At 31.1% G+C, this 18,523-nt stretch overlaps 1 protein-coding gene across 4 annotated transcripts in view; it reads right to left on the bottom strand.

The window, feature by feature from the left end:
- LOC123262004 (alpha-1,3-mannosyl-glycoprotein 4-beta-N-acetylglucosaminyltransferase B) overlaps nucleotides 1–18,523 on the bottom strand; it is a 102,939-nt gene that overhangs the window by 32,460 nt on the left and 51,956 nt on the right. The gene's annotated exons all lie outside the window — the stretch shown is intronic.

The following is an 18,523-nucleotide window of genomic DNA, read 5'->3' as shown; positions in this document are numbered from 1 at the left end:
TTTAAACGCTAAACATAGCTTTTGGAAGTGTACAAGAGCTAATAAAAATGGCACACTACTGTTTGACTATATTCAAAAAAGACCATTTAATATAGAATTTCCAAACGAGTATACCCTCATACCTACTAATGGTGGATTACCATCGATTGTAGATCTTATCATTGTTAAGAATTTAAAGAAATATGATAATCCCAAATGCTTAGATGCTCTGAACTCTGACCATAAACCGGTGATGTTTAAATTAAATAATGCCAAGGTTACATGTACTAATGTTAAATTTCTGGATTACAAAAAAGCGAATTGGAATGTATTTAGATCTAGTCTTGATAAGCACATAATGTTAAATTCTGAGTACAAATCAATAGAGGATATCGACATGAGTGTTAAGAACTTTAGTGAATGTATAAATAATGCGATTAACAAAGCTATTCCTGTCAAAAAATTAAATTCTCGGCCTGACAAATTACCTGATGATATTGTTTGTTTAATACGAATTCGCAATATGCTCCGACGAAAGTTCCAACGAACTCGCCACCCATACTACAAATATCTACTCAAGCAATACACTAATAAAATCAAACAAGAAGTTAATATTTATAATAACAACAAGCTAAACAATAAACTTAAATCTCTTGATGTTCGCGACCATAGTCTTTGGAAAGCTATTAAAGTGCGTAAAAATACCTCTAACACTATTCCTGTGCTACAGACCAGCAATGGGCTAGCATTGGATGATAAATCCAAAGCTAATTCTATTGCAGACGTCTTTGAAAATGTCCACCACTTAACAGAAGACCTCAGCAACAAAACAACTGAACAACAAGTCAATAGTCATTACCGAAATTTATTAAATAATAAAATCAGTAAGTCAGATTTTCCTCATATTTCACCTCGTGAAATTGCTAATGCGATCAAAGCAACAAAACCTAAAAAAGCCCCCGGCTTAGACGGTTTTCAAAATATTATTCTTAAAAATCTTAGTAAAAAAGCTTTGGTACAACTCATGTATATAATAAATGCTTGCGTTAGTCTATCATATTTTCCAAATGACTGGAAAAAAGCAAAAATTTTAGCTTTCCACAAGGCCGGTAAACCTAAGCAACTACCAAATTCTTATAGACCGATAAGCCTATTGTCAACCTTGGAAAAAGTATTAGAGATAGTAATTAACAAAAGACTCACTAACTACTTAAAATCGAATGACATCATAATTCCCGAACAATTCGGGTTTAGAGAGTCGCACAGTACAAATCAACAACTTGCTAGGCTTACAGATCACATTAGTCTCAAGTTCAATAAAGGTCAAAACACTGGTCTATTGCTTCTCGACATTGAAAAGGCTTTTGATACTGTGTGGCACCGAGCCCTTGTATATAAGATGAGTCTCAATAATATTCCTACTTATATAATTAAATTTGTAGACAATTACCTGCAAAACAGAACGTTTGTTGTTAGTGTGGGTGGTGAATTGAGTACGGAACGCAAGATTGTGACTGGAGTACCTCAGGGTTCTATTATAGGGCCAACTTTATTCCTGCTCTATATTAATGACATACCTAAGATAAAAAACACATCAATTGCACTATTTGCTGATGATACAGCGGTGTATTCTTCATCATGGAGCAAAGATATAATATTAAAAAACCTACAAAGTCATATTAAACTATTAGAACAGTATTTTCTAGAGTGGAAAATTAAAATAAACACTGACAAAACTACTGCCACAATCTTTAGCCACAAGAAAAGCTCGTTTTCTAATAAGCTGAGTATGTATGGGCATATTGTTGACCTAACTGACTCTGCCAAATATCTTGGCTTAATTTTAGATTCTAAATTGACTTTTACCAAACATATTGCTCAGGTAATTAATAAAACTAATGCTGCTATATCCATACTCTATCCTTTAATATGCAGGAACAGCTCTGTTACCAGAAACAATAAACTCCTGATTTATAAAATATGTATTAGACCTATAATGTTGTATGCGTGTCCCATTTGGAGCAATACATATAAGACAAATTACAATAAGCTCCAAAGACTTCAAAATAAATGCTTGCGCATGGCCATTGGTGCCGACTATAGTACAAATATCACCTATCTACATAATCAAATCAATTTTCCTACAATACAGGCGCATGTAGAAAAATTGTCTCTTAACTTCTACAATTCAAAACTCCATTCATTACCTATCCTCAAAAATGTTTGTAAAATAATAAAAGATCATCCTTGTCTAAAATACAATCTACCACAACAAATAATTATCAACCAAAATAAATTGATAAGGTATTGAATAGTGTTAAGTTAGTTGTAAGGTAAAGCTAGTTGTAAGAAATAATAAAGTCTGTTAGGGTTTTTGTTTTATTTTTTCCCTCAAATATTTTTAAAACGATGTATATTTTATTGTAATGTCAAAAATTCTTTTTATAAATGTTATTTATATCTTTTGGGTTAAGTTAAAATAACAGGTACCAAAGAAATACCCTTAAGTAATGTTAAATATGAAAGAAATCTTGTATGTATATAAAATATGATCAATAAAGACTTTTATATATATGGTGTCCGGAGAAGTAGTAAAGTGTTGGAACGAGTAACATCAAGAAGTCCAAAGAAGGAAGCGAGTATCAACCATAGAGTTTCTTCAACCAAATTTACACCAGGTATTGGACTTTGGTAATGATGAGCCTTGGGGCCATATACCCGGCTCATCAAACACACTACTTCTCATTTTATTTATTCAAGTTTGGATAATTCAATTGTTTAATAATTTTGTTTAATAATAATTAATTATTTTAATCAATTTAATTTGTTAGCTTGTGAACAATTCCTCCTGGGGATTTTACACCCGAGGAATGTTCTAGACCTCCTGGGTTTAGGTCGTGAGTATCTAAATTGTTAATTCAGCTGGTTAATAATTATTAACATCTTAAGATTGGCTAAATTAAATTCATCTTTTGATTAATCAAATTTAATTAATTTCTGAACATCGAGAATTATTCCAATCAGCAACTCACGACTGGTCAAGCTTCGGTACCCGAGGTCGAGCTTAGTACGCTGTAACGAACAACGGAGTCCATTTTGAGCGCGCAAATTCCTTGAGAATTTTGTGACGCAGTAAATTTACAATATTAACAACTGGACTATTATTATAAATTATAACAATTGAATTATCATTTATTAATATTATTTGTTACAAAAAAGTATTATTTATTTAATATAATTTATTGAGAATCGGCTACTGAGTTTCGACGCAATTGAGATCGAATTAACCGTGGATAATTTTTCGTGAATTTATTTTATATTGAGACAAATTGTTTTATTAATTATTTATAAATCGAAAAATTCCACGTGGTTATTTATATATTGAACTATGGAAGACTAAAATTATTATTGGAAAATTAAGTATTGAGAAAATTGCGACGAAATTAGAAATTGAAATAACCGCGGATGATTTTCGGAATTTATTTTTACATCGATATAAAATTGTTGTTAATTAATTATCCAGTCGACAATAACAATAATAATAACTGTCTAGTCGGAAATTTCACGCGGTTGAATCTTATATTGAAATTGAAGCCTGTGAAAATTATAATAAGTAAAATTTAATACCATTATTCCGGTAGAAATTGTTATAAAACTATTTATTGTGTGGATTACGTCCGAGAAATTTAGTTAATTTTATAGAGAATATTCTGAGGATTATACAATGTACTGAGTATTAAACTCGTGGTAATTTTGAAATAAGTTTAGGCGTCGATTTTTAAGTCGGAAATTTTAAGTAGTAATTATTAATTGTGAAAATTGTTTACGATTTTAATCTCGAGCTAATGACTGAAGAAATTTTAGTGATAAAATCAACGTTGTAAATTTTTGGAGTTAATTTTGTAAAATTTTAATTAGTCAAAAGTAAAGTAGAGTCGGTGTGTGTGGAGAAGAGTGGGTTGTGAGTGGGTGAGTGCTACCAGCGTTCCTTCGCATACGATTAGTCTCTTTGCGAGGTGTTTCGCTGGCGTAGAAGCCGTTGTATAGACGCCAAGTGGGGTACAGCGGTAGTAAGGTAGAAACCACAGTATAGTCGCTCCATAAGAGGGTACTGTGGGATTAAGTAAATTTTTTGTAAGCTCGCGGGAGGACATCGGTCTACGTTTAGTCACTGGGTCGACTACTTTCGTGAGCCGAATCAGAAGCCGTTGTATAGACGCCAAGTGGGGTACAGCGGTAGTAAGGTAGAAACCACGGTATAGTCGCTCCATAAGAGGGTACTGTGGGATTAAGCAGTTTTTTTTGTAAGCTCACGGGAGGACATCGGTCTATGTTTAGTCACTGGGTCGACTACTTTCGTGAGCCGAGTTAACGAGCCTTTGCATACGATTAGTCTCTTTGCGGGGTGACAAAGCGGTAGCGTGGAGTTGAGGAGAGTAGTAATAAGTTGTAGCATTAAGTGAGTTAGTTGTAAGTGAGTGTGTGTACGTGCAAGCGCACGAGTTGTTAAATTCTTTGTTAATAAATTTTGGTACCGTTGTTAAATAAAAATTTATTCATTTTCAGAACCACCTTCCCCCAACTCTCTCTTCCCTGTAGATTAATAGAATCAGCTCTGGTTTCCGGTTCCAGGAACCGAGATACAAAATCCTGGTGGCGCCCTGGTAAATCTTAGAGTCAATTGTTGAATATATTGTTGTTGTTAAATTTTACTAAGGGCCAAATGAGCGGGAATTAAAACACCCGTTACATATTAGCGCAGTTCAAAATACAATATAACATAAATGTATGTAACATTATATAATTCAACATAAATAAAAATTAAAATGTGAACTTCATATTAGGTAAAAAGAATAAGTATAATCTTATAAATTTCTCCGGCTCTAATTGCTTCTTACGCGAAGACAGAGTAGTTGTAGCCTCCAGCATATATCGGTGATGATCTCCTCAGTAGTTATCTCTTTCGTTTTTGAAACCTTGCAAAATAATGAAGGTAATTAATTAAAGACCTGAATGGATTTTTACAATTTAAGGGTAATGATTATTTTACTTTATAAAATTCCTTCAACATACCATCAAATAACGGTGATTTTTAACCTAGAAACTGGAGATTTGGCAGAGTCGTGATACTGTTTTCATCTAATAAAACGGAGGGAAATAAAAAAATTAGAAATAGTAAGTAACTCATAAATTTTATAGCTTACGACACTTTAGCCCGTTAAGTTATTTCAGCTGTTACTCTAATCACCCAATAACTGTATTAAGTTGATATTTAATTCCTCGGCTTCGCTTCGGCCAACAATTACTTGTGTTCTGAGACATTTCATACTTTACTTTTCTTGATGCGTAATATACTATTCGTAAAATTTTATAAATTTACAGATGATTTAATTGATCCTTACCAATATTGTAAAACGGAAGAAGGAACAATCAAATAAGAGAAATGTTCCCATATCATCGGGTGCTATCTCTGTTGGATAAATGCTTTTTATGTTTACAAAATAAAAACTTGCCCGATTTGTCGATCGGAATATTCTAAAAAAGACGTAATAATCAAAATGTGAAATTGTCGACATAGAGGCTACAACAACGTAATAATTGACTTAATAATTTTCGCGAAGATCGATGAGATCTTATCCTTTTTAGCTAATATAAAGTTCAAATTTTAATTTTAATTTATGTTAAATTATATTATGTTACATAAATTTATATTATATTGTAATGTGAACTGCGCTAATAATTTAATTAAAATATTAGAGTTGACGTTGCGTTAATTAAAAGTAGCTCTTTACGAGCTGCGATTATTAAAAGAAGAAAAAATGAAACTCAGTACCAAATGAGAGAACTACTGAAGAAATCATCAACGATCTGCTGGTACAACTACTCTGTCTTCGCGTAAGAAGAAATAATAGCCGGAAAAATTTATAAGATGTTCAGAAAAAATCAAGATCCAGGCGAAATTTATCAGACTATGGTGGAGTTAATTTGTACCGAGACTTTCGTCCCAACTCTTTCAGAATGTTGTGATCGATACTCAGATTTCATTTATCAACTCCGATTGTAATTACAATTTTATATTTTGTCTATTTAAACTAAAAAAATGTTCTCATGTGTAAAATTAAATTGTTTATTATATCTACAACTAACGTTAATATGATTTCATTTTTTTCAATTTTTTTAATAATAATAAAAAATAAGTAACAAACAAATATTTTAAAAATTTTTTATTATATTTGGGTATGAAATTTTTAACTTCATTAAAAATAAATTTTTAACTTCATTAAAAATAAATTTTTTCATGTAATATTAACAACTTATTGTTTAATAATCAGTCAAAAACATTTGAACACAGCTTTACTGACTTCTCATATTGTTATTCTCGTATTTTAGCGTTTTCCGCGAGAACTGTCAGAGAAGATGTCTTGGTAGTGAAGCTTCCAGTTTGCTAGATATCTTCCCTACATGATAACTGATAATATAAAATGTATTTCAGCGTTTTTCGTGAGATCCGTCGGAGAAGATGTCTTGGTAGTGAAGCTTCCAGTTTGCTAGATGCCTCACTACATGATAACTGATGATTAAAAATGTATTATAGCGTTTTTCGGGAGATCCGTCGAAGAAGATGTCTTGGTAGTGAAGCTTCCAGTTTGCTAGATGCCTCACTATATGATAACTGATGATTAAAAATGAATTTTAGCGTTTTTCGCGAGAACTGTCGGAGAAGATGTCTTGGTAGTGAAGCTTCCAGGTTGCTAGATGCCTTACTACATGATAACTGATGATTTAAAATGAATTTTATCGTTTTTCGCGAGAACTGTCGGAGAAGATGTCTTGGTAGTGAAGCTTCCAGTTTGCTAGATATCTTCCCTACATGATAACTGATGATATAAAATGTATTTCAGCGTTTTTCGTGAGATCCGTCGGAGAAGATCTTGGTAGTGAAGCTTCCAGTTTGCTAGATACCTCCCTACATGATAACTGATGATTTAAAATGTCTTGTAGCATTTTTCGCGAGATTCGTCGGAGAAGATGTCTTGGTAGTGAAGATTCCAGTTTGCTAGATATCTGCCATACATGATAACTGATGATATAAAATGTATTATAGCGTTTTTCGGGAGATTCGTCGGAGAAGATGTCTTGGTAGTGAAGCTTCCAGTTTGCTAGATACCTCACTACATGATAACTGATGATTTAAAATGTATTTTAGCGTTTTTCGCGAGAACTGTCGGAGAAGATGTCTTGGTAGTGAAGCTTCCAGTTTGCTAGATATCTGCCATACATGATAACTGATGATATAAAATGTATTATAGCGTTTTTCGGGAGATTCGTCGGAGAAGATGTCTTGGTAGTGAAGCTTCCAGTTTGCTAGATACCTCACTACATGATAACTGATGATTTAAAATGTATTTTAGCGTTTTTCGCGAGAACTGTCGGAGAAGATGTCTTGGTAGTGAAGCTTCCAGTTGGCTAGATATCTTCCCTACATGATAACTGATAATATAAAATGTATTTCAGCGTTTTTCGTGAGATCCGTCGGAGAAGATGTCTTGGTAGTGAAGCTTCCAGTTTGCTAGATGCCTCACTACATGATAACTGATGATTAAAAATGTATTATAGCGTTTTTCGGGAGATCCGTCGAAGAAGATGTATTAGTAGTCGAGCTTCCGGTATCCTCGATACCTTCCTTTGGATAAGAAATTCTCAAAGTCATTGCGAATTCTCGTTAATTATAAAAAAAAAATGATAATTTATTTTAAAAGATTTCTTTTTTTAGAGATTTCCATTTTTAAAGATTTCTATTTTTACAGATACATTTTGAGAGATTTCCATTTTTAGAGATTTACATATTTACCGATTCTCTTTTTATTGATCGCCATTCATGTGAATTTCAATTTTTTTAAGTTTTTAAAAATATTGAATTCCATTTCTGCAAAATTCCATAAAATCGTTCGGACGTCTATTCATGTGTTTATTAATAATTAATTTGTTTTTTTTTGTATTACCGTAAATACTATAGTACAAACGTAAGCTTTTTCGAAAATTATATTTTCCATAAGGTGAGAATTATTTTTATTTTAACGGAATATTGAAAAGATATCCATTTATATAATATACTTTTTTTTATTAATTTTGCAATTGATAAATTTCCAATTACACAGAATTTTATTTATTTATTTAGATTTTTTTAATTTATACCAAATAATAATATTTCCAGTAAAAGAAACCGAACAAAAACAGTTTCACTGTAAAAAATTGCGCCAAGTCCACGCTCATAAAACTCATCTCAATAACATTTGCACTTTACAAAAAAAATTAGGCTCGTTTTAATAATTTTCATTCTCTACAAAAAGATGTGAAATACAAAAAAATACCAAGAAACCGTCATAATGTTGAAAAAATTGAAAAAAAATTTGTTGAAAATTAAAAAATAAAAAAAAAAAAATTTTATCGTACTTGGCGCGCATCATTGAGTACCCTAAATTTTTTCGGAAGAATTTCAACTCAAGAAAAATCGATTTCGCTTGTATATATATAATCATATTATATATTTATATAGATTTCATTAGTCAAGGATACTGAACTCATTGAAAACATTGCTTAGTGTATTACTTATCAGTTTTAGTGAAAACCCGTTCTTAAAATTTTTTTTAGATCTTTAGTGAGAACAACTGTCAATATGGTGTGTTCAAGAAATCTGAAATTATATAAAATTTTTGGATTCATTTTTTTTCAGCTTCGTCATTAATCTTTAATGAAGAACCTTATGCAATATTAAAGTTTGATATTGCTTCGTTTAATTGTAATTAACACATTTTGATTGGCACTCACACCGCATTGTCCCAATTTAGTCGGCCATATGTTTTATTTTTTAGTAAACACAATTCTCACAATGCAACCAACCCAACGTATGCATGCGTATCGACTTATATGTAGTTTGCATAACTGCGTATGACATGTGAATTTTATCTAACTTTTGTAAAACTTATTATGAAATAACATAGGTTGACTTACTTATAAATTTCTCAGCATTAAAAGGATATTTATTTATCCTGAAAAAAATTGGGGTACTCAATGACGCGCGCCAAGTACGATAAAATTAATTAAATTTTATTTTTTAATTTTCAACAATTTTTTTTTCAATTTTTTCAACATTACGACGGTTTCTTGGTATTTTTTTGTATTTCACATCTTTTTGTAGAGAATGAAAATTATTAAAACGAGCCTAATTTTTTTTGTAAAGTGCAAATGTTATTGAGATGAATTTTATGAACGTGGACCTGGCGCAATTTTTTACAGTGAAACTGTTTTTGTTCGGATTTCAGTATTTTTTGTAATTATAATAAAAATTGACAATTTTAATTTAATACATTTCCGGTCGCAAACTAACCCTTTTAAGCTATAGTTCATGTTAAAGTTATTCTTGCGCCGCCTGGCGTGTGTAATTGCAAGCTGTCAAATATCTTTTTTTCACTTTAGTTTCCCATCTATTATAAGATTAGCATGCATCCTTATATTATTTAGTCTCTGGCCGTCCGCTTTACATAAGAAAAAGTTAAAATCTAAAAATCTGGGTCGCTATAGTTTGTGCTGATTATTTTTAATAATTTTAAATAGAAATTATAAAGATAATTGATAATAATCAAGTAATACGCGTAATAAAAAGCATGAACTACTATTATAAAATATCATATAGAAAAAAAATCAAAATAAATTTGAAAAAAAATTTGTAACCTCAAAAATCCGTTCTGCTTACGGTATATACACACTCGGTAGTCTAACTTGAGAACGGAACTTGGCGCCAGACTCTATCGAGTCATTTGATTTTTTCATTTTTCTATTTTATATCTTTGTGTAAAGAAAAAAAAAATTTTTTTCTTCCTTAATAGTCTTATGAACGTGGACTTGGCGCGATTTTTTTACAGTGAAACTGTTTTTGTTCGGATTATAATTACTATTAATGTTGTTAATATTATGATTACCAATATTATTTATTGTCATTATGATATTGTTGTTAGTAAATGACACAATGTATCAAACGCATAGTTATGTTACGTATTATCAAGAGATTAAGATTATTTAAAACCCGCCGAATTGAATGACAGTGCCATCTACAGGCAACAACCATGAGATTATAGAATGTACACTATCTTCAATGAAAATTCCCCAGACACTGAACAGCTGGTTTATCCCAAGAAAGTAGAACTCGAACAACGTTTAGTCTGTTGTGTATTTAGACTGGTTAATAAATATTATGTAAGAAATATCATCGTTTCAAACTTCGCTTAATTAACAAGTAGTGCCACTTACAGGCTACAATCATCAAGACGTTTGTAGTATCTGTACAGTGCTCGAACAGAATTACTCAGATCTTGATCAACTGGCTTTTCCGAAGAAAGAAAAATCGAACAATTCTAGCTCTTTTAAGTATTGACTCTAGTTAATAAATGCAATTGAATTAGAAGAAAATATATTTAGAAAAATACATATGGAAAGTTATTCACTAATTAATTCTCGGGATTTTATGTTAAAGAAAAATTTTAACATTATTTGTTATTAAAAAAATTTTTAATTCAAAGTTTGTATTTTTCCCGCAGAAATTGAATGTTTATAAAGTTTCAATATAAATCAATGAAAGTATCACTTTTCGTACAATATTTAGCAGCATTGATAAAATTTTATATTAATAAGCCGCGAATACTTTTTAGCTCAGATTGATAAACTAAGTGATCTGTTGTAAACTTTTAATTTCACATATATTTTGAAAAATTTTTTAAATTTTGTAGTTGTGATCGTTGTAAATTTGAAGTTAATACTTTAATACTTAATAATTAAAAAACAATATCAATGATAATAATGATAAACCATATTATCAATTTATTTTTACCATTATAAATATTTTTAGTATTATCCTTATTGTCATTGTCAATATTGTCGTTATTATAATTATTATTATTTTAATTATTATTTAGTGTCAATATCATATTGTTGTTAGTAAATATCACAATTCGTAAACTTATAAATAATATCCGTATTTTGTAAGAAATATCATCGTTTCAAACTTCGCTTAATTAACAAGTAATGCCACCTACAGGCAACAATCATCAAGACGTTTGTAGTATCTGTACATTGCTCGAACAGAATTACTCAGATCTTGATCAGCTGACTTTTCCGAAGAAAGCAAAATCAAACAATTCTAGCTCTTTTAGGGCCAGTTTTTCAAATCAAGATAAAATTTTATCCAGGATAAAATTATGATGCCAGTATATTTATATATATGAAATATATAGATATATTTTATCATTAGATAAAGTTTTATCCTAGATTGAAAAACTGGCCCTTAAATATTGACTCTAGTTAATAAATGCAACTAAATGAAAAGAAAATATATTTAGAAAAATATAGATGGAAAGTTATTTAATAATTAATTCTAGGGATTTTATATTAAAAAAAATATTTTAACATTTCTTGTTTTTAAAAAAATTTTTAATTCAAAGTTTGTATTTTTCCCGCGGAAATTGAATGTTTATAAAGTTTCAATATAAATCATTTAAAATATCACTTTTCGTACAATATCTAGCAGCATTGATAAATTTTTATATCAATAAGACGCGAACATTCTTGAGCTTAGATTGATAAACTAAATGATCAATTGTAAGCTTTTAATTTTACATATATTTTAAAAAAATTTTTACATTTTTGTAGTTGTGATAGTTGTAAATTTAAATTTAATACTTTAATACTTAATTATTTAAAAACAATATCAATAATAATAATAATAATAATAAATCGTATTATCAATTTATTTTTACCATTATAAATATTTTTAGTATTATCCATATTGTCATTGTTAATATTGTAGTTATTATAATAATTATTATTTTCATTATTATTTAGTGTCAATATCATATTGTTGTTAGTAAATATCACAATTCGTAAACTTATAAATAATATTCGTATTATGTAAAAAATATCATCGTTTCAAACTTCGCTTAATTAACAAGTAGTTAATCGAACAGAATAACTCAGATCTGGATCAGCTGACTTTTCCGAAGAAAGCAAAATCAAACAATTCTAGCTCTTTTAAGTATTGACTCTAGGTAATAAATGCAATTGAATTAAAAGAAAATATATTTAGAAAAATACATATGGAAAGTTATTTAATTATTAATTCTAGGGATTTTATATTAAAAAAAATTTTTAATATTATTTGTTATTAAAAAAGTTTTCAATTCAAAGTTTGTATTTTTCCCGCAGAAATTGAATGTTTATAAAGTTTCAATATAAATCAATAAAAGTATCACTTATCGTACAATATTTAGCAGCATCAATAAAATTTTATATAAATAAGCCGCAAATACTCTTTGGCTTAGATTAACAAACTAAATTATCAATTGAAACTTTAATTTTACATGAATTCTTACATTTTTTTGTAATTGAGATAATTATAAATTTAAATCTAATCCTCAATACTCAATAATTTAAAAATGATAATAATAATAATAATAATAATTATAATAATAATAAATATCGTTGCTATTATATTTATCAGTTTATTATTAACATTATAATTATTTCCATTTTTTAACTATTATTATTATTATTATTATTATTATTATTATTATTATTATTATTATTACTTCATTTATTCTGTAGTATGTATACGACTTCGTACATGTGCCATTCTACAAGCGTGTATTACGTATAAAATTCGAATTTCCCGGGATTTATAACACTCCGTATATATACGGTGCTGTTTGTGTACGGAGTCGTATCGTTTGCTTGCTGTACCTTAGCCACATCGTTAGTTTATTATATAGAATTATATACAACAATACTTTCTCGCAGTGATCTCAAAGTAAATAAATAAAAGGATAACTGCAAGCAATTTACCTTAGTTTATTAACATGTGTGTGAGCACCTTTAAGATTGGAGTTTACTTTTCTACGGGACTAACTTAAATCTCGCGTTGGCTGCATTTTTTACCGCAAACTATCCCTTTGAAGCTACAGTTTATGTAGATATAATTCCAGTGCACCCTGGCGGCCGTAAATGTAAGCTGTCAATACTTTTTTTAACTGTAGTTGCGTATCTATAGGAGGATTACTACACATTTTTATTTTATCTAGTCTGTGGCGCTGACTTTTCTCCATCAAAAAAAAGTCAGGATCGAAAAATGTGAGCGCGCTATAGTATGTGCTGATAAAATTTAATAATTTCAAGTAAATAAATTGTTATAAGTGAATATAAATTAATTAATACGGTAAAATTAATTATGACCCACTGTTATAATATACAAATTAGTGAAAAAAAGTACCATATAATTTAATAAAATTATACAACCTCAAAAAACCGTTCTGCTTACTGTAAACACATTTGGTAGTCTGGCGCTCTGTTTGCAACGGGATTTTTTAACGGAATTCGGTAATCTGGCGCTCCATTTGCAACGGGATTTTCGAACGGAACTTGGCGCCAGATTCTACCGAATCTGTAGATAAAATTATACAACCTCATAAAACCGTTCTGCTTACTGTAAACACATTCGGTAGTCTGGCGCTCCGTTTGCAACGGGATTTTTGAACGGAACTTGGCGCCAGATTCTACCGAATCTGTAGATTAATATCATTTTTATGATTATTGAGTGTCATTATCAAATTGTTGTTAGTAAATGACACAATTCATAAACTTATAAATAATATTCGTATTATTTAAGGAATGTCATCGTTTCAAACTTCCGCTCAATTAGGCCGTAATGCCACCTACAGTCAACAATCATCAAGACATTGTTGTAGTATCTGAACATTGCTCGAACAGAATTACTCAGATCTTGATCAGCTGACTTTTCCGAAGAAAGCAAAATCAAACAATTCTAGCTCTTTTAAGTATTGACTGTAGTTAACAAATACGACTGAATTAGAAGAAAATATATTTAGAAAAATACACATGGAAAGTTATTTAATAATTAATTCTAGGAATTTTATATTAAAAATAAATTTTAACATTTTTTGTTATTAAAAAGATTTTTAATTCAAAGTTTGTATTTTTCCCGCGGAAATTGAATGTTTATAAAGTTTCAATATACAGTGAAAGCTGTTAAAAGTTACCGTAGTTCTGTCTCAATTTCTCATAAAACATCAATAAAAGCGAGAAAGACAACCTGGGTAACTTTTAAGAGCTTTTACTGTAAATCAATTAAAGTATCACTTTTTGTACAATATCTAGCAGCATTAATAAAATTTTATATAAATAAGCCGCGAATACTCTTTGACTTAGATTCATAAACTAAATTATCAATTGGATTTTTAACTTTACATGAATTTTTACCTTTTTTGTAATTGAGATAATTGTAAATTTAAATTTAATATCTTGATACTGAATAATTTAAAAACAATAATAATAATAATAATAATAATAATAATTACAATAATAATAATAAATATGGTTACTGTTATAATTATCAATTTATTATTACCATTATAATTATTTTCATTTTTTTAACTATTATTATTATTATTATTATTATTATTATTTCATTTATTTAGAAGTATGTTACGACTCCGTACATGTGTAGCTCCACAAGCGTGTTTTACGTATAAAATTTGAATTTCCCGGGATTTGTAGCACTCCGTATACATAAGGTGCGGTATGTGTACGGAGTCGTATAGTTTGTCTGCTGTACCTTAGCCACATCGTTAGTTTATTATATAGAATTATATACAATACTTTCTCGCAGAGAGCTCAAAGTAAATAAACAAAGTAAATAAATAAAAGAATAACTGCAAGCAATTTATCTTAGTTCATTAACATATGTGTGAGCACCTTTAAGATTGGAGTTTACTTTTCTACGTTACTAACTTAAATCTCGCGTTGACTGCATTTTTTACCGCAAACTATCCCCTTGATTAAAGCTACAGTTTATGTAAAAATAATAATTCCAGTGCACCCTGACGGCCGTAGATGCAAGCTGTCAATTTCCTTTTTTTAGTGTAGTTGCGTATCTATACGAGGATTACTATACATTTTTATTTTATCTAGTCTGTGGCACTGACCATTCCCCATCGAAAAAAAGTCAGGATCGAAATTTTTGCGTTGCTATAGTTTGTGCTCATTAAATTCAATAACTTCAAGTAGATTAAGTGTTTTAATTGATTATAATTTAATTAATATCAGTAAAATAAGGTATAAACTACTGTTGTAATAGACAATTTAGGAAAAAAAAGTACCATAGAATTAAATAAAATTTGCAACCTCAAAATATCGTAATGTTTCCAGTGATAAACACAGTCGGTAGTCTGGCGCTCCGTTTAAAGTTATAAACATTTAAGGGGGTATTCTAGTCTAGAAGCATGAATTTCAGGTAATTTTTTGAAGTGCCGAAAAAAAAAGGCAATCAATATTTTTACTATCCATTTTTAACTTCCCGCTGAGAAAATCGAAGATTTTCAAAAATCGGGAAGTTATTGTTTTCACCCCGTTTTGCAAAAATCGAGTTTTCATCGGATCTCGACGTTTTAAGGTCATAGGAAGCTTCCCTGACTACCCCTGCGATGTTGTCACTACGTCTCTATGTGTGTGTGTATATGTGTGTGTATATGTGTGTGTGTGTTTTTTTTTTGTTTTAAGGGGGGGGGGAATCCTTTTTACGGATTCTAGGCATAGTTGTTTGGCCTGAATAAGTGGCGACTCGACGCAGTGTCATACTAAAACTCGACGCTAGCGCCCCTACCCACTAAACTCTAAACCCCTTTTCCTCTTTACCCTAATCCCTCATGGAAACCGCCTTTAGGCATAACTTCGTGAGGGGAGGATCTAGCTACTGCTCTTTCTTCTGGTAGCTAAGGTGTTATTTTACCTTTCTTCTAGTTGTTTTCATTTGCTCTTCTTCTTTCGATGGAACGCAAGTCTATGAGGACTTCTGTTGCAAATGTGCTGATGGCGTTCCAGGAGGCTCTTGATGACAACATTGCTTCTACTATTGTCTCTGGTTGGATTTTCTTCTTTAGGATCATCTCCAGCTCATCTCGCTGTGGGTAAAATCGTGTGCACTCAAAGAAAACGTGCTCCGCGTCTTCATTGATTCCTGGGCAGGACGGGCACTCCGGTGAATCATCATGCTTGAAGCGGTAAAGATACGTCTGAAAACATCCATGTCCTGACAACAACTGCGTCAGATAGTAATTGACCTGGCCATGACTTCGGTTTAGCCAAACGTCGATCTTCGGTATGAGACGGTGTGTCCATCTTCCTGTTGTCGCGGCGTCCCACTGCGATTGCCATCGTGCGATGCTGTTCTGCCGTTCTTTAGCTCTGAGTTCCTCGGCACTTAGTGAGGTTATCCTCTTTCGTTGGTAAAGGTTCCGTCTTTCCTCAGCTAGGACTCTGAGCGGCAAAGTTCCGGAAATGACACACACTGCTTCCTCTGATATTGTTCGAAAGGCGCTGGCTACTCTTAGCGCGCTCAGTCGGTAAACTGGACATGCTTTCCTCCATGATTCTTGGATCTCAAGTGCGTCGGCCCAAATGGATATACCATATGTAAAGACCGATGTAACTACTGATGATAGCAATGACCTCCTTGTCTGCTTCGGGCCACCGATGTTGGGCATCAATCGTACTAGGTTAGCTACTACTGCTGATGCTTTGGCGGTCACGTATTCGACTTGTTGTTTGAAGTTAAGTCGGGCATCGAGCATCACTGCCAGATGTCGAATGAATGTTTGGGATGTGATTTCTTGGTCTCCGACGTTTAGATTGATCGTTTCCACCACTTTTGTGCTAGTGATAAGTACAGCCTCGGTCTTCTGTTTAGCCAGTTGTAGATTTACTGTGTCCATCCACTGGTTAATTCGCTTAAAGGTGATAGCGAACATATGTTTTATCTCATCAAGATGCTTGGCGACGATTACTACGGCTACGTCGTCCGCGTACGCTACCAGTTTGACATTTCTTGGTAGTTTCAGTCTCAGCAATCCGTTGTACATGACATTCCAGAGAAGTGGACCGAGAACAGAACCCTGCGGTACACCTCCAGTGACATCATACTCCTTTGGACCATTCTTCGTGTCATATCTCAGGACTCTATTTTTGAAGTAGCTAGCGACTATCCTTCGTAGGTATCCTGGTACGTTCATCTTTGTGAGTGGTAGTGCACTGGAGTGGTTCAAATGTTACTTAAATGATAGAACTCAACAGGTAAAATTTGGTGAGGCTACCTCTGATAAGATTTCTGTTAATCACGGTGTGCCGCAAGGGTCTATTTTGGGGCCCTTGCTCTTTATTTTATATATAAACGATGTTGTAAATATTGCAAAAAAATATGGCTGTCAATGCAAATTATTTGCAGATGATAAGATGTTATATTACAGTGCTAAGGATGAAACAGAAATAGAAAATGTTTTAAATAAGACAATAGATGATCTTGGAGTATGGCTTAATGTTAATTCACTTAAACCAAATGTTAAGAAGACTGTTTTTATGCTAGTTAGAGATAGAAGAAAAAGGAATGTTAAAAGTTTAGAATTGTTTTTAACAGGGGAAAAGATTGTGCAATGTAGTCAAACTAAATACTTAGGCGTAATGCTAGATGAATTCTTATGTTTTGATAGTCATATATATTATATTAATAAAAAAATTAATACTAGAATTAATTTGATGTACAGACTGAGTAGTTATGTAAGTGATTACACAAAAGTATTAATTTACAAAGCGATGATCGCTCCATATTTTGACTATTGTTCAACTCTTTTGATTAATATTAATGAGGAATGTGTGAAAAAATTACAAAAATGTCAGAATAAAGCGATGAGAATAATATTAAGAGTGAATAGATATACGCCAATTAGATGTATGCTAGATACACTATGTTTTCTGTCTGTGGAAGAAAGAATTAAATTTAATGTATGTGTGTTTGTATATAAGATGAAAAATAATCTGTTACCAGAATATTTAAATAGAACTGTTGTTGATAATGAACATAATTATAATACAAGATATAAAAATAGACTACTAGTACAAAGAACAAGAACTGTGAGTGCTCAAAAAACAATAAATGTGTATGGTTTTTCATTATTCAACAAGTTAAATATAGACACAAAAAATGCTAGAAATTTAGTAAATTTTAAAAAATACTTAAGAGAAGAAATAAGAGAAGGAAAAATTTGAAATGTAGACGGGAAGCAAGTTTTGATCTGTAATAAAAGATCTAAGATCTTTTATAAAATTTTTTTTTTATTTTTATATTGTATATATTTGTAGCTTAAAGCTAAATAAAGAAACTATTATTATTATATTATTATTATTATCTCTTGAAGGGCTTGCATGATGCAATCCCAGTTGGCGGAGTTGAAGGTATTTTTTATATCTAAAGTTGCCACCAGGCAATATTTCTTCGTTCCCCCCTTCCATCTAGTACCGGCGATTGCGTCTTTGGCTATACCGACAACCAGGTTGATCGCGTCTAGGGTTGATCGTCCTTTCCGAAATCCGTACTGATTGTCTGCTAAGAGTGGATCGACAACTGCTTCTATCCTTTGGTGGATTATACGTT

Source organism: Cotesia glomerata, linkage group LG3, assembly GCF_020080835.1.
Source record: "Cotesia glomerata isolate CgM1 linkage group LG3, MPM_Cglom_v2.3, whole genome shotgun sequence".
NCBI classification, from domain to species: Eukaryota; Metazoa; Arthropoda; class Insecta; order Hymenoptera; family Braconidae; genus Cotesia; species Cotesia glomerata.
This window is presented reverse-complemented; position numbering and strand designations above follow the sequence as displayed.